The sequence below is a fragment of the Saccopteryx leptura genome, chromosome 8 (genome assembly GCF_036850995.1).
Source record: "Saccopteryx leptura isolate mSacLep1 chromosome 8, mSacLep1_pri_phased_curated, whole genome shotgun sequence".
NCBI classification, from domain to species: Eukaryota; Metazoa; Chordata; class Mammalia; order Chiroptera; family Emballonuridae; genus Saccopteryx; species Saccopteryx leptura.
Window position 1 is genome coordinate 74,241,623 of NC_089510.1, and position 13,787 is coordinate 74,255,409.

The window sequence follows — 13,787 nt, forward strand, 5'->3', positions numbered from 1 at the left end:
CGGATCTAATGCGAACCTGCATAGGCCAGGAGACTGTGATGGTGGCCGTGGCTACTGGCTTTACAAAAGCCCATTTTTTTTTGTCCAAACTCATACATCTGGTATGTATCAGAGCTGGGATTCAATGATAGTTTGTATATCTGAAAGTAATAATAATGACCGCAGTATTATTCATTTTCATTTCTCATCCATTGCTTATTAGAAAAGTAACATGGGAGAAAAGAAAGCATGACTGCTGGAGCATGGTTTGGGAAGCACCCCATAAACACCCCCAACTAATATTAGGGCTGCCTGGAAACAGTTCCTGTTTGAAAAATTTTGAGAGAATGGAGAAGAATGAGGAGAGACATCAAGTTTCTTTAATATAGCTAAGTGCAAGGAATTGATTCTAAGAGCTTTGAAATTTTTTAAAATATTGCATATTTTCAAAGTTTCTGCCATTCTTTGTGTTACTCATGGTGGGGGACTGGTTTTAACTTTTGGTCTCAGAACCCTCTCATTTGAGAAAAATTATTTAATGAGCCTTTAGCAAAGCAACTAGAAGAGCAAGATCCTGATCTCAGATGGAGACTGAGGAGTGACACTGATCTGCATAATAAGTCAAAGGCCATCCACGAGTGTCGGAAATGTGTCCAGGCTCACAGGCCCTGGACTCAAGAACAGAAAGTACTTGGTCAGTCACTCCTGACGATAAGGAAGAGTGGTTTCCTCTAATATGGCATTGACCAAGAAATATGGGTAAAGGTCAGTTGGAAACAGCAGCATCTACCTACCAGTTGTGTTTTCCCCATTCTGTTAACCGCAAGCCTTCTATAAAGTTTTATTGAAAACCACAAGTTTGGGTGATTTTGGATGGGACCTATGTGGGATAAATGTGTGACTTGCTACAGAAGCCTGAAGAATGGTTATGAGGAAACAAGAAACCCAAAGACACAACTCAGATGGATGCAGGAACTATAAGTACTCCCTGGGAAGTCACAGAAAGAGGAAGTAAGTACGAATGAGACTTCCTGTCAATCAAGTGATACAAAGACCCGCCAGTGCTCCTAATAAAAGGACATACTCCTGAAAGCTGAAGAACTTGGGGACAGCTCAGTTATAGAAAGTGTTTGTACCTCCTTACCACAAAGTTTTAACAAAACTTGTAAATGTTTATGTTCCTGCCTTACAGATAGTATAAATTCAGGGTAGCCATCCTAACATTCAATGCCTAGAATCTGTGATTTGTCACCTAGAATTGCTAGCTCCTACCCTCTGGCTCACAATAACAGCCAAGGGACACAAAGTAGCATGAATACTTCAGATGCAAAAAGAGAGAGAGAGAGAGAGAGAGAGAAGAATCTGTTAACTAGTTTTCTAATCTATTTACTCAGAATTTATGCCATAAATTTAGGGTGGTTTGGGGATTTATTTTATTTTATTATTATTATTAAAGTGAGAGGAAGGGAGGCAGAGAGACAGACTTTTGCAGGTGTCCTGGCAGGGACCCACCTGGCAAGCCCCCTCCAGGTGATACTCTCCCCATCTGGGGCTCCTTGCTGGTTGCTCTACAACTGAGTTATTTTTAGCCCCTGAGGTAGAGGCTCCACAGCCATCCTCGGGGCCCACCCTGGGCCAACTCGCTAGGATCAATTGAGCTATGGCTGCAGGAGAGAAAGAGAGCAAGGGAGAGAGAAGTGGGGAGAAGGAGGGATGGAGAAGCAAGGATGGAGAAGCAGATGGTTGCTTCTCCTGTGTGCCCTGACTGAGAATCAAACCTAGGACATCCAGACACTGGGCCGATGCTCTACCACTGAACCAACCGGCCAGGGCCTAAACTTAGGTATTAACCATGATAAATTTATGAAAAACATGTTCTTCCCACACCCTTTATACAAATATGGTTCAACTTTCTTCCACTCTCACTGAAGTCACTACAGTGAGGTTTCTAGGCCCTCATTTATTTCTCTTCTTTTGCTTTGTTGGGAAAACTTCATGTCAAAACCTCATTTTAGAAAATTCAGAAAATATAGAAACACAGCATAAAAGTTAGACTCACAGTATCACAAAGAAGACACTGCGAACAGTTCAGGGGCATTTAATTTTAGTACAAAATAGAAAATTTACACACACACACACACACACAAACATCTTATCTGAATATAATCTACTTCTCAAAAAGAAGTGTTGGGTAGCAAATTTTCAATTAACAGGAGCTATATTTAATTATTCTATATATAAAAACATGTTCTCAGTCCATCAAAACCTTTTAAATAATTTCCTCACATAGCATTAAAATACTCTTAAACAGCCTGACCAGGCAGTAGCACAGTGGATAGAACATCGGACTGGGATGCAGAGAACCCAGGTTCGAGACCCCGAGGTCACCAGCTTGAGTGCGGGCTCATCTGGCTTAAGCAAAGCTCACCAGCTTGGACCCAGGGTCGCTGGCTCGAGCAAAGGGTTACTTGGTCTGCTGAAGGCCCCCAGTCAAGGCACATATGAGAAAACAATCAATGAACAACTAAGGTGTCGCAATGAAAAACTGATGATTGATGCTTCTCATCTCTCTCCGTTCCTGTCTGTCTGCCCTGTCTATCCCTCTCCCTGACTCTCCCTCTGTTTCTGTAAAGAAAAACATTAAAAAAATACTCTTAAACACAAATATAACAATCCACCAAGAATTTCTGTGTAATATAAAGCATGATAAAACACCAATTACCCAATTATTAAACGCTTAGCGAACTCATTAGTAGGTATGTTTACATGCAGCACGCATGGAGACTACATATTAGCAAACACAAATTACAGTTTCCTTTGGTATCACGGGAAATACGGTCGGTAACATAAATGGTAAAATAATGCATTGGATAATAAAAGTAACATCCGTGGACCTGGGCTGGCAGAGCCCTCAGGTGCCTCACAGAAGTGATCACTGGTAGTGTTGAATGTGGACCATCTGGGAGAGAGCAGAGAAAGGGATGGTGGTGATGCACAGCACGTTTACACTCCTGTGGGGGCGGTGGGGCGCAGGTGCGGTGAGCCTGCAGCGCTCTGTGTATTCTCTCGCCAGGACTCAGGGCAACTGAAGTCTTCCCTAGACAGTGTTTGCAGATTCCTTATCATTTTGTTTTTAATTTAGATAATGAATTTGGATAGGGGAACTGGTTATAGTCAATTTTTGGAGATGTTTATTTACAAGAGATTATAATGAGTGCCCATATAGTTAATAAGAGTCAGATAGCAAGAATTTTATATGTATATTTATACACATATACATGGTGTATATACATACACATTCTCTATACAAATATTTTGACAGAAGCCACATTTTTTATTAATATTTACTAAAATATTTTTATGCTGTTACTTTTCAAATCACTATTTTTACTGATGAATAGTGTTCCATCATATCCAAATTAATAAATTATCATTTTCTTATTGTTGGCCATTTAAGTTGTTTGCAAATTTTGTTATTATAAATAATGCTTCACATATAAATCTTAGTGTAAATGTGTGGCTCTTTTTAAATTCTTGAAAGTGGAACTATAAATCATAAGATACAAACAGTTTTGAAACTCTTGAACTGTAAAGCCAGGAGCCAAGGCCAGGGCCATCATCAGAGCAGCCCAGCCCATGCAGGTTCGCATTGGATTCGGACAGTCGGTAAAGAAACCATGGAGCCAAAAACTGATGGGCCATAGCCTTTAATCCTACCTTGCACCCGGCAGGCAAGTAAAAATACACACACTGGGCTCCAAAACCCAGTCACACTCAGTGCTCACAAAGCCACTGACTTATCCGAGTTTCCTAGAATCAAAGGTTTCTAGCTCACCAGCCTTCTTCTCCTCAGTTCCCCATCTACTTCCTTATCCCAGATACAAACTCTACACAAACTGGCATCTCACTCAGCACTCCGCCATCTTGGCTGCTTCTCCTGGCCTCCTCCACGTGGCCTCCTTTCGCTGCTGGCTCTACTCTCTCCGCTCTCTCATGCTAACCTCAGGAACCAAGAGCCCAAACTCTCATTCCGTCCCCATTTTATAGTGTAGAAATCCAAACCCTTAATCCAATATACAAAACAGGGAAGTCTCTAATACAAAGTCACCCTCTGAGGCATGATAGGATTGTACCGCCCTACATCAAAAAGGGTAGGAAAGGCTTAATCCCAAAACCAAGCCCCAGGCTAAAGGATTCTGCCTGCCTTTAGCCCACCCCAACACACATTAATATCACCTGGGCGACGGCCTCCTCCTGTTATCTTTAACAAAGTGAGCATAATACATTTTATCTGCCCAACATGAACATATTCCCAAAGCGTCTTCTAGAAAAGTTGTGCTAAGACAGTGCCTCGCTGTAATGTAGGAAAAGCACACATTTCAAACTCCTCTCCAATACTGAGCATTAAAAAAAAAACCCTGCCAACCCTGTCAACAATGTTGTTACTTATAGAATACTATCATTTATATTTATTGATCATTTATACCTGTTTTGTGTGTGTGTGTGTGTATGTGTGTGTAATAAAGACAGAGAGAAGGTCAGGTAGGGACAGATAGACAGGAAAGGAGAGATGAGAAGCATCAATTCTTTGCAGCTCTTTGTTGCCACTCCTTAGTTCTTCATTGATTGCTTTCTCATATGTGCCTTGACCGGGGGGCTATAGCAGAGCGAGTGACCCCTTGCTCAAGCCAGCAACCTTGGGCTCAAGCCAGCAACCATGGGGTCATGTCTATGATCCCACGCTCAAGCCAGCTACCCTGAGCTCAAGCTGGTGAGCCTGCGCTCAAGCTGGCGACCTCGGGGTTTCAAACCTGGGTCCTCTGCATCCCAGTCAGATGCTCTATCCACTGCACCACTGCCCGGTCATGCCATTTATACTTCTTTATTTTATGAGTTTTTTATTCACATTTTGCCCATGTGCCTGTTGAATTATTTTTTTTTAATTTATTCTTAAAGGTATTTGCATATTATGTATAATTGTCAATTGTCTGACTTTTATGTTGTGGGGTTTCTTTTCCTAAAAGTCTGAGAGATTCCAAAGCTGTAGCTATATTCCCACTTTCCAAACTCAATCCATCCCCTTTGGAGTACTTGCTGGTATAAAATGAGCCTCATCAGTTCATTATAGCAGAGAACGTATCAAATTTCCCACCCACCCCACCCCACCTCAGAAGCTTTTCTTCTTTACATCAGGTAGGAGAATCTCATCTTTAACACTGGTCTGTGCCCCCCAGGCCTGTCCTGGTTTTCAGGAAGGACCAAAAGGTCCATCAGGGAGTCCTTGACACTCCTTTGCCTGAAGCAGTCAGGCCCGGACATTCCAGCACTCCTGAGCTGGGTAGAGGATTGGCCAGGCCAGAGGCCTTGATCAGGTCAGTCTCTTAACTTATCTAGGCCCCAGGTTTCTCATTTGTAAAGTCAAGTGCCTGATCTCACAAGTTCCAGCATCCCTTCCAACTCCACCCTTCTGCGGGTCTTACTTTAGTTAATACCGCATGTGCCTGAAATTAACTTTTCATTAAAGGGCTTAAAAGACTTCTTTTATTTTCGAATGCCCAATCCCTTATTTTGCTAAATGGATAAAATCTATAAAATGTATTTTCTTGATTAGCAGTGACATATTTCTTGTCTACTTACTCACTAAAAAATGGAATGCATCACTTTAGAAACATCAAGACATTCTTATTAATGAAAAGATGGAAGTTTATTCATTTAATAAACATTTAGCAAGCATTTCCCAGGTGGCAAGCAATAGCTCTAGCTCTGCCTGCAAGGACATCTCAGCCTAGTGGAGGAGGCAGATTTGCAAATAAATAATTACAGTCTTGTGAAATATCACTGATGACACATGCATAAAGCCAGTGTGCAGTCACAAACTAGGCACGCAGGAGTAAAGGGAAACCAGAGAGCGGCTGACCCTGGAGCAAAGGCCTGAAAGGAACAAGGCTTCCCTAGCACGTGAAGGAGAAGAGTTTAGCAAGGGGCTGCGAGTAGAAGGAGCCACTTGCATGAACGCCTGGAGTTGTGACCCGGGTTGCACATTCCGGGGACAGCCAGCAGCGGGGTAATGCTGGGTTATACTTGGAGACTTGTGGGAATATAGTGAAGAGCTTTGCCTGTCCTGAAAATAGTGTGGATTTTATCCTCTTGTTGATGGAGACAGTTGAAAGATATTTTAAGAAGTAATTTGCATTTATTTTTGAGTGTTAATTCTCATTACATTATAGAGAATTGATTAAAATAAAGACATGAGGAAGGCTGAAAATTTAGAAAGCTCTTACAAATTAGTCCAGAAGAGACTAACGTGAGTGTGATAAGAATCTAATAAAATACAATATTCTAGTGATTTACTCTTTATGAAATTTAAACAAAAATAGTCTCTCCCATTCAGCAACAAAATGCCTTTAATAAATACCAAAGTTGTCTTATTTTTTAAAACTTATAATTTCATAAGCATTTATCCACAAGGATTATATATCACATCAAATTTTATTTCTTCTTTCACAAATAGCTTTAAGATCTCATCCTCCCAACCCCACCCCATACAATGTGTTGTAACAGTAGGTAAATGGAAATAGGATAATCTAAGAGAATTATCTGAACCAGGATTAGAAACCAAGGATTCCCAATTCCTTGTAAATTATATCACCTCTGTAATTATTTTAATGTTGCTTATCTCTCTCTCTTTCTCTCTGACATGAGCTCATTAAAAATCAGATTACTTCTTTTTCAGTAGCAAAATCAGGCTATTTTCATTGATATTGTTGGAATCCATGGGAGTCTGAAAGACCAGAGTAACAGGCTTTATTGAAAGGAAGAAAGGAACCCTGCCGGACACTTCTTCCGGGGGAGAAGAGCTCCAGTTACAGACTAGGGGCAAGTTATACAGTGTTTGGGAGAACCTGAGGGGATACTGAGGCAAAAGTCCTGGTATGTCCAGAGCCCCTCCTTGGGGCGGCTTCTCAGTTTTTTGGAATTCCTTTGTCTCAGGGGGATAGTCCCATAAGGGTGAGGTCTGACAGATAAGCGGAACATTAAGAGGACAGTTTGGAATTTACATATCTATCAGATATGAGATAAGTCTTTGTTTTTGTTTTTGTTTTTTGTATTTTTCTGAAGTTGGAAGCCGGGAGGCAGTCAGACACCAGCATGCGCCTGACCGGGATCCACCGGCATGCCCACCAGGGGGTGATGCTCTGCCCATCTGGGGTGTCACTCTGCCGCAATCAGAGCCATTCTAGCGCCTGAGGCAGAGGCCACAGAGCCATCCTCAGTGCCCGGGCAAACTTTGCTCCAATGGAGCCTTAGCTGCGGGAGGGGAAGAGAGAGACAGAGAGGAAGGAGAGGGAGAGGGGTGGAGAGCAGATGGGCGCTTCTCCTGTGTGCCCTGGCCGGGAATCAAACCCGGGACTCCCACACGCCAGGCTGACGCTCTACCACTGAACCAACCGGCCAGGGCCAATAAGCCTTTGATTTTATCACATTCTTAAAATGCTTTTGCAAAATCTTTATGAAGCTAGCTAGCATTTCTAAATCTGACTATTCATCCACTGCATTTTCTCGTTAGGGTACTAATTCATAAAAATAAAAATTCAGATATCAGCATTTTGTGCATGAACTGCATTTTATCATCACTAGTGTATTTTGAGTTAATTATATTCCTAGATTTATTTACTTAGTCGTAAATTGAATTATTTGCTTCACATCAGTAAAAGCATATCATGAATAAGACTTTTGCCTCATTGGTCCTCACATTCTTCATTTGAAAATGGAGGGAGTCAGGCCACAAATGCTGTTGGGCAGATAAAATGTATTATGCTCACTTTGTTAAAGATGGAGGCCATCGCCCAGGTGATATTAATGTATGTTGAGAATCCTTGTAGCCTGGGGCTTGGTTTTGGGATTAAGCCTTTCCCACCCTTTTTGATGTGGGGTGGTATAATCCAATCATGCCTCAGAGAAAGTGACTTTGTATTGGAGACTTCCCTATTTTGTATATTGGATTAAGAGTTTGGATTTCTACACTATAAAATGGGGACGAAGCGGGAACTTGTGCTCTTGGTTCCTGAGATTATCATTAGAAGAGAGAGCAGAGGAGAGCAGAGAAAGGCCACGTGGAGAAGGCCAGGAGAAGCAGCCAAGATGGTGGAGTGCTGAGTGAGATGCCAGTTTGTGTAGAGTTTGTATTTGGGATAAGGAAGGAGATGGGGAACAGAGGTGAATAAGTCTGGTGAGCTAGAAACCTTTGATTCTAGGAAACTCGGATAAGTCAGTGGCTTTGTGAGCACTGAATGTGACTGGGTTTTGGAGCCCAGTGTGTATTTTTACTTGCCCGCCGGGTGCAAGCTAGAATTAAAGACTATGGCCCATCAGTTTTTGGCTCCGCTGTTTCTTTACCGACTGTCCGAATCCAATGCGAACCTGCATGGGCCGGGCTGCTGTGATGGTAGCCTTGGCCGTGCCTCCTGGCTTTACAAATGCTATACGCTTTTTTTCAGCCTTAGTATTATGTGATTACACAATACAGTTTCATTAATATTTTAAAGAACTATATCTGAAATGTAACTTCACAGTAAATTATTTTATTTTCAAAGCTTTTATACTGTTTAAATACTTCCAAAATAATGTATATTCTTTAGTTATTATTGAGAATTTTCCACATACAAGGTGTTGTAAGTTATTTAAGCAAAACAAAGAATAAAACAAGGTTCTTGTCTCCATACACCTACATCTAATAAGGAATGAACAAGCATAGAAATGATTAAACAAGGGAAAACTTTATGAATTAAGAAAAGTTTGTTTCATAAAGAAGTTCTCTGCAAAGGAATGCTTTCAACTGAGGGATCAATAAAAATTTGTTGTTCTTGTTGTTTTACAGAGACAGAGAGAGAGTCAGAGAGAGGGATAGACAGGGATGGAGAGATGAAAAGCATCAATTGTTAATTTTTCATTGTGCGTTGTGACACCTTAGTTGTTCATTGATTGCTTTCTCACATGTGCCTTGACCACGGGCCTTCAGCAGACTAAGTAACTGTAAAGCCAGGAGGCAGGGCCAGGGCCAGCATCAGAGCAGCCGCCCGGCCTATGCAGGTTCGCATTGGATTCGGACAGTCGGTAAAGAAACAGCGGAGCCAAAAGCTGGTGGGCCATAGTCTTTAATCCTAGTTTGCACCCGGCGGGCAAGTAAAAAACTACACACTGGGCTCCAAAACCCAATCACATTCAGTGCTCACAAAGCCACTGACTTATCCGAGTTTCCTAGAATCAAAGGTTTCTAGCTCACCAGCCTTATTCTCCTCAGTTCCCCATCTCCTTCCTTATCCCAAATACAAACTCTACACAAACTGGCATCTCACTCAGCACTCCACCATCTTGGCTGCTTCTCCTGGCCTCCTCCACGTGGCCTTTCTCTGCTCTCTCTTCTAATGATGATCTCAGGAACCAAGAGCCAAACTCCCGCTCTGTTCCCATTTTATAGTGTAGAAATCCAAACCCTTAATCCAATATACATAATAGGGAAGTCTCTAATACAAAGTCACTTCTCTGAGGCATGATAGGATTGGACCACCTTACACCAAAAAGGGTAGGAAAGGGTTAATTTCAAAACCAAGCCCCAGGCTACAAGGATTCTGCCTGCCTTTAGCCCACCCCAACACACATTAATATCACCTGGGCAATGGCCTCTTTAACAAAGTGAGCATAATACATTTTATCTGCCCAACAGTAACCCCTTTCTCAAGCCAACAACCTTGGGTCCAAGCTGGTGAGCTTTTGCTCAAACCAGATGAGCCTGTGCTCAAGCTGGCAACCTTGGAGTCTCAAACCTGGATCCTTGGCATCCCAGTCCGACCCTCTATCCACTGCACCACCTCCTGATCAGGCAAAATTTTATAATAATAATAGAATTCCAAAGGTATAAGGAGAGAAGAATAAAACTTGGACAGTCTTTGTGGAACACTATGAAAGTAAACTTATTACAAAAGTTAGGGAATACATAGAAGTGAAAAAAATACAGAAGCCAGTTTGTGGACGATCATTGTATTAATAAGTATCCTTTTGCTTGCGAGAGAAAGAAAATTCAACTCAGAAAAGAGAATGTATTCTCTGAAGTAATTAAAAGTTTATAGGTACATTAGCTTTAACTCTGGTTTATCTAATGGCTTAAATTCTGTCCCCAGGAGCCTGCCTAGACCCTTTCTCTTCAAAACTGATTTCCTTTTCAGGTTTGGAAAGCTATATGGTGACAGCTCCAAGTTTACCTCATTAGAACACTCAGTCCAGAAGAAGAATAAACTTCGCCCAAAAAGTCCAGGAGCGGAGTCCATTTGCCCTGGTTGGCTGACATGGGAGATATGCCCACCCCCAACTGTGACCAATGGGGATTGCATGCCCTGGTTGGTTCAAGCTTGGTTATATGTTCCACCCTCAAAACCTGATAGTAAAATATTTCCCATCACACAAATGGACCAGAGTAGGGAAAACATGGTCCCTCCAAGCGATGAGACAGTTCTTTCTGCCACTGGAAGATATGGTTCTGGATGGCAAAATATAGTCCATGACTTTGAAGAAAAAGCTAAAGTTTTCAGATATTGGCAGGTGATAGAAAGCCAATAAAGTTTGTGAACTGGGCAGTAATATGATCAAAATAGGCCTTTATAAAATCAATCTGGCTGCACTGTGTCTGATAGGTTGGAGTGGGAGATGAATGGAGGTAATAAAACTAGCTTTGAGACTGGTAAGAGGTAGAAAGTTTGCTCTAGGATGAACGGTGGTGGTAAGAGTAGAACTGAGTAGTCAAGAGTTGGGCAGATAAGATATATTATGCTCACTTTGTTAAAGATGGTGCTGCCCATGTGGAAGCCCCTCACCCAGGTGATGGTATTGGTTGCCCTTCTTGCTTGGGATGGGTGTGATTATACTAATATGTGTTGAGGGCAGGCTGTGGGCAGGCAGGATCCTTGTAGCCTGGGGCTTGGTTTTGGGACTAAGCCTTTCCCACCCTTTTTGATGTGGGGTGGTGCATTCTCATGAGGAATCCCATTATGCCTCAGATAAGGGACTTTGTATCAGAGACTTCCTTGTTTGTATATTGGATTAAAGGTTTTGGTTTCTACACTATAAAGTGGGGAAGACTGGGAGCTTGCTCTCTCTTGGTTCCTGAGATTAGTATTAGAGAGGAGAGCAAAGAAAGGCTACCTGGAGGAAGCCAGGAGATGGGGAACAGAGGTAAATGAGACTGGTGAGGTTAGAAACCTTTGATTCTAGGAAATTCGGATAAGTCAGTAGCTTTGTGAGTGGGTTTTGGAGCCCAGTGTATGTTTTTACTTGCCCGCTGGGTGCAAGCTAGGATTAAAGCTAATGGCTCACCAGTTATTGGCTCTGTTGTTTCATTACCGACTGTCCGAATCAAATGCGAACCTGCATGGGCCAGGTGGCTGTGATGGTGGCCATGGCTACAGGCTTTACATTTGGCATAGTCTGTGGCAGGATTCGATACAGATTGGCAAGAAGCCACCACCACCTTTGAGCAATGGAGTAGAGGACTGGCTGCTGTTATGGTTCCCCATGGCTGTCCTTTTGGGGGCTGTAAGCTAGCTGACTTTTACAGCCATACATGAGGAAACCAAGAGCTCTGTGGAAGAGGCTGCCCAGGACCTGCAAGCTGAGCAGTGGAAGGAGCTGGAGCAAACATGAGAGAAAGAGATGCTGACCTGGAGCTGAAGCAAGCACCGGAGGAGGCTGACCTGGTTTGTGAGATTCGCCTGGAAATGGAGCAGCTGCTGGAGGAGGAATCACAGGTTTGTGAGTTGGAGATTGCCCTGAACATTGTGGAGAGCCAGCAGCAGCGGGGGGCCAGTGCTGAGGCTGGGGCCAGAGCTGCAAGGCCCACAGAGCAGAAGGTGGCGGCAGCCTGGGGCTCAAGCCTGGCAGCGGGAGCTAATGTTTCCAGTTCCTCTTTGGAGGATGAGGAGAATCGGGCTGGAGTTGTGATCTGCAGTCTCCAGAAGGTGAGAGCGCAGCTGGAAAAAAGTACCTGCTATGCTCCTGGTAGGTCTGTGATTTTGGGACATAGGGGTGAATGCCATCATGCTCTCCAGAGCAGAGATGGAAATGCTGACTGCCATTGCCACATGCTCCTCTTTGGGACAGTGTAAGACCTGCCAGGATGGCAGGGATGAGGTGGGTGGCTGAGACCCCATGTGCATGGACTGATTCTAAGACTATGACCGGGGTGAGCACTGGCTTCTTTGTTGGATGGACTTATGGATTTTGGACAATGTGAAGTACCCTGATGGGGGTGGGGAACAAGTTTGCTGGAGGCCCTTCCCCTGCCCTGGGAAGCCTTTCAAACAGCTAGAAAGAAGGCCGAGGACATTTTATGCTTTTGGCAAAGTGCTCAGAGACTGGTGAAATGTACCTTTGTGATTGTTGAAATTGTATGATTTGTCATGTATTTGTAATTTGTGTAATGTGCCTAATTTCCTTGCATAGGGATGCCGGTGGTGTAGATTGTGGGTAGTGAAGTAAGCGAGCATAGGGGTAGATTGTTGGGCAGGTAAAATATATTATGCTCACTTTGTTATAGATGGCGCTGCCCATGTGGAAGCCCATTGCCCAGGTGATGGTATTGGTTGCCCTTCTTGCTTGGGATGGGTGTGATTATATTAATGTGCGTTAGGGGTGGGCTGTGGGCAGGCAGGATCCCTGTGGCCTGGGGCTTGGTTTTGGGACTAAGCCTTTCCCACCCTTTTTGATGTGGGGTGGTGCATTCTCATGAGGTATCCCATTATGCCTCAGATAAGGGACTTTGTATCAGAGACTTCCTTGTTTATATATTGGATTAAAGGTTTTGGTTTCTACACTATAAAGTGGGGCAGACTGGGAGCTTGCTCTCTCTTGATTCCTGAGATTAGTATTAGAGAGGAGACCAGAGTAAGGCCACGTGGAGGAGGCCAGGAGAAGCAGTCAAGATGGCAGAGTGCTAAGGGAGAAGCCAGTTTGTGCAGAGTTTGTGCAGAGAGAAGGAAGGAGATGGGGAACAGAGGTGAATAAGGCCAGTGAGCTAGAAACCTTTGATTCTAGGAAACTCAGATAAGTCAGTAGCTTTGTGAGCACTGAATGAGTGGGTTTTGGAGCCCAGTGTGTGTTTTTGCTTGCCTGCTGGGTGCAAGCTAGGATTAAAAATGATGGCCCACCAGTCCTTGGCTCCGTTGTTTCATTACTGTCTGTCCGAATCTAATGAGAACCTGCATGGGCCAGGTGGCTGTGATGGTGGCAGTGGCTACCGGCTTTACATCAGTCTGGCTACACTGTGTCTGATAGGTTGGAGTGGAAGATGGATGGAGGTAATAAAACTAGCTTTGAGACTGGTAAGAGGTCGGGAGTTTGCTCTAGGATGGACGGTGGTGGTAAGAGTAGAATTGAGTAGTCAAGCAATAGACAGTTGTGTTTGCAAATGTTCAGTAGGACTAAGAAATTCTAGAAAGTAAATTTAATATTAAAAGCAATATTGGATCACTGAAAGAACATTGTCATAAAGAAAAATCAAATATAAATTGCTTTTATTGATATTTCTTTTTAAAAAATTTTTATTGATTGATTTTAGATAGAAACGGAGAGAGAGAGAGACATCGATATGTTGTTCCACTTATTAATGCATTCATTTGGTCAATACTTTGTTGATTCTTGTATGTACCCTGACTGGAGATCCAACCCACAACCTTGGCATATCTGGATGATGCTCTAACAAACTGAGCTACCCTGCCAGGGTCTAGTGTAACTTCTTAAATTGATTTCATAAGAGGCTC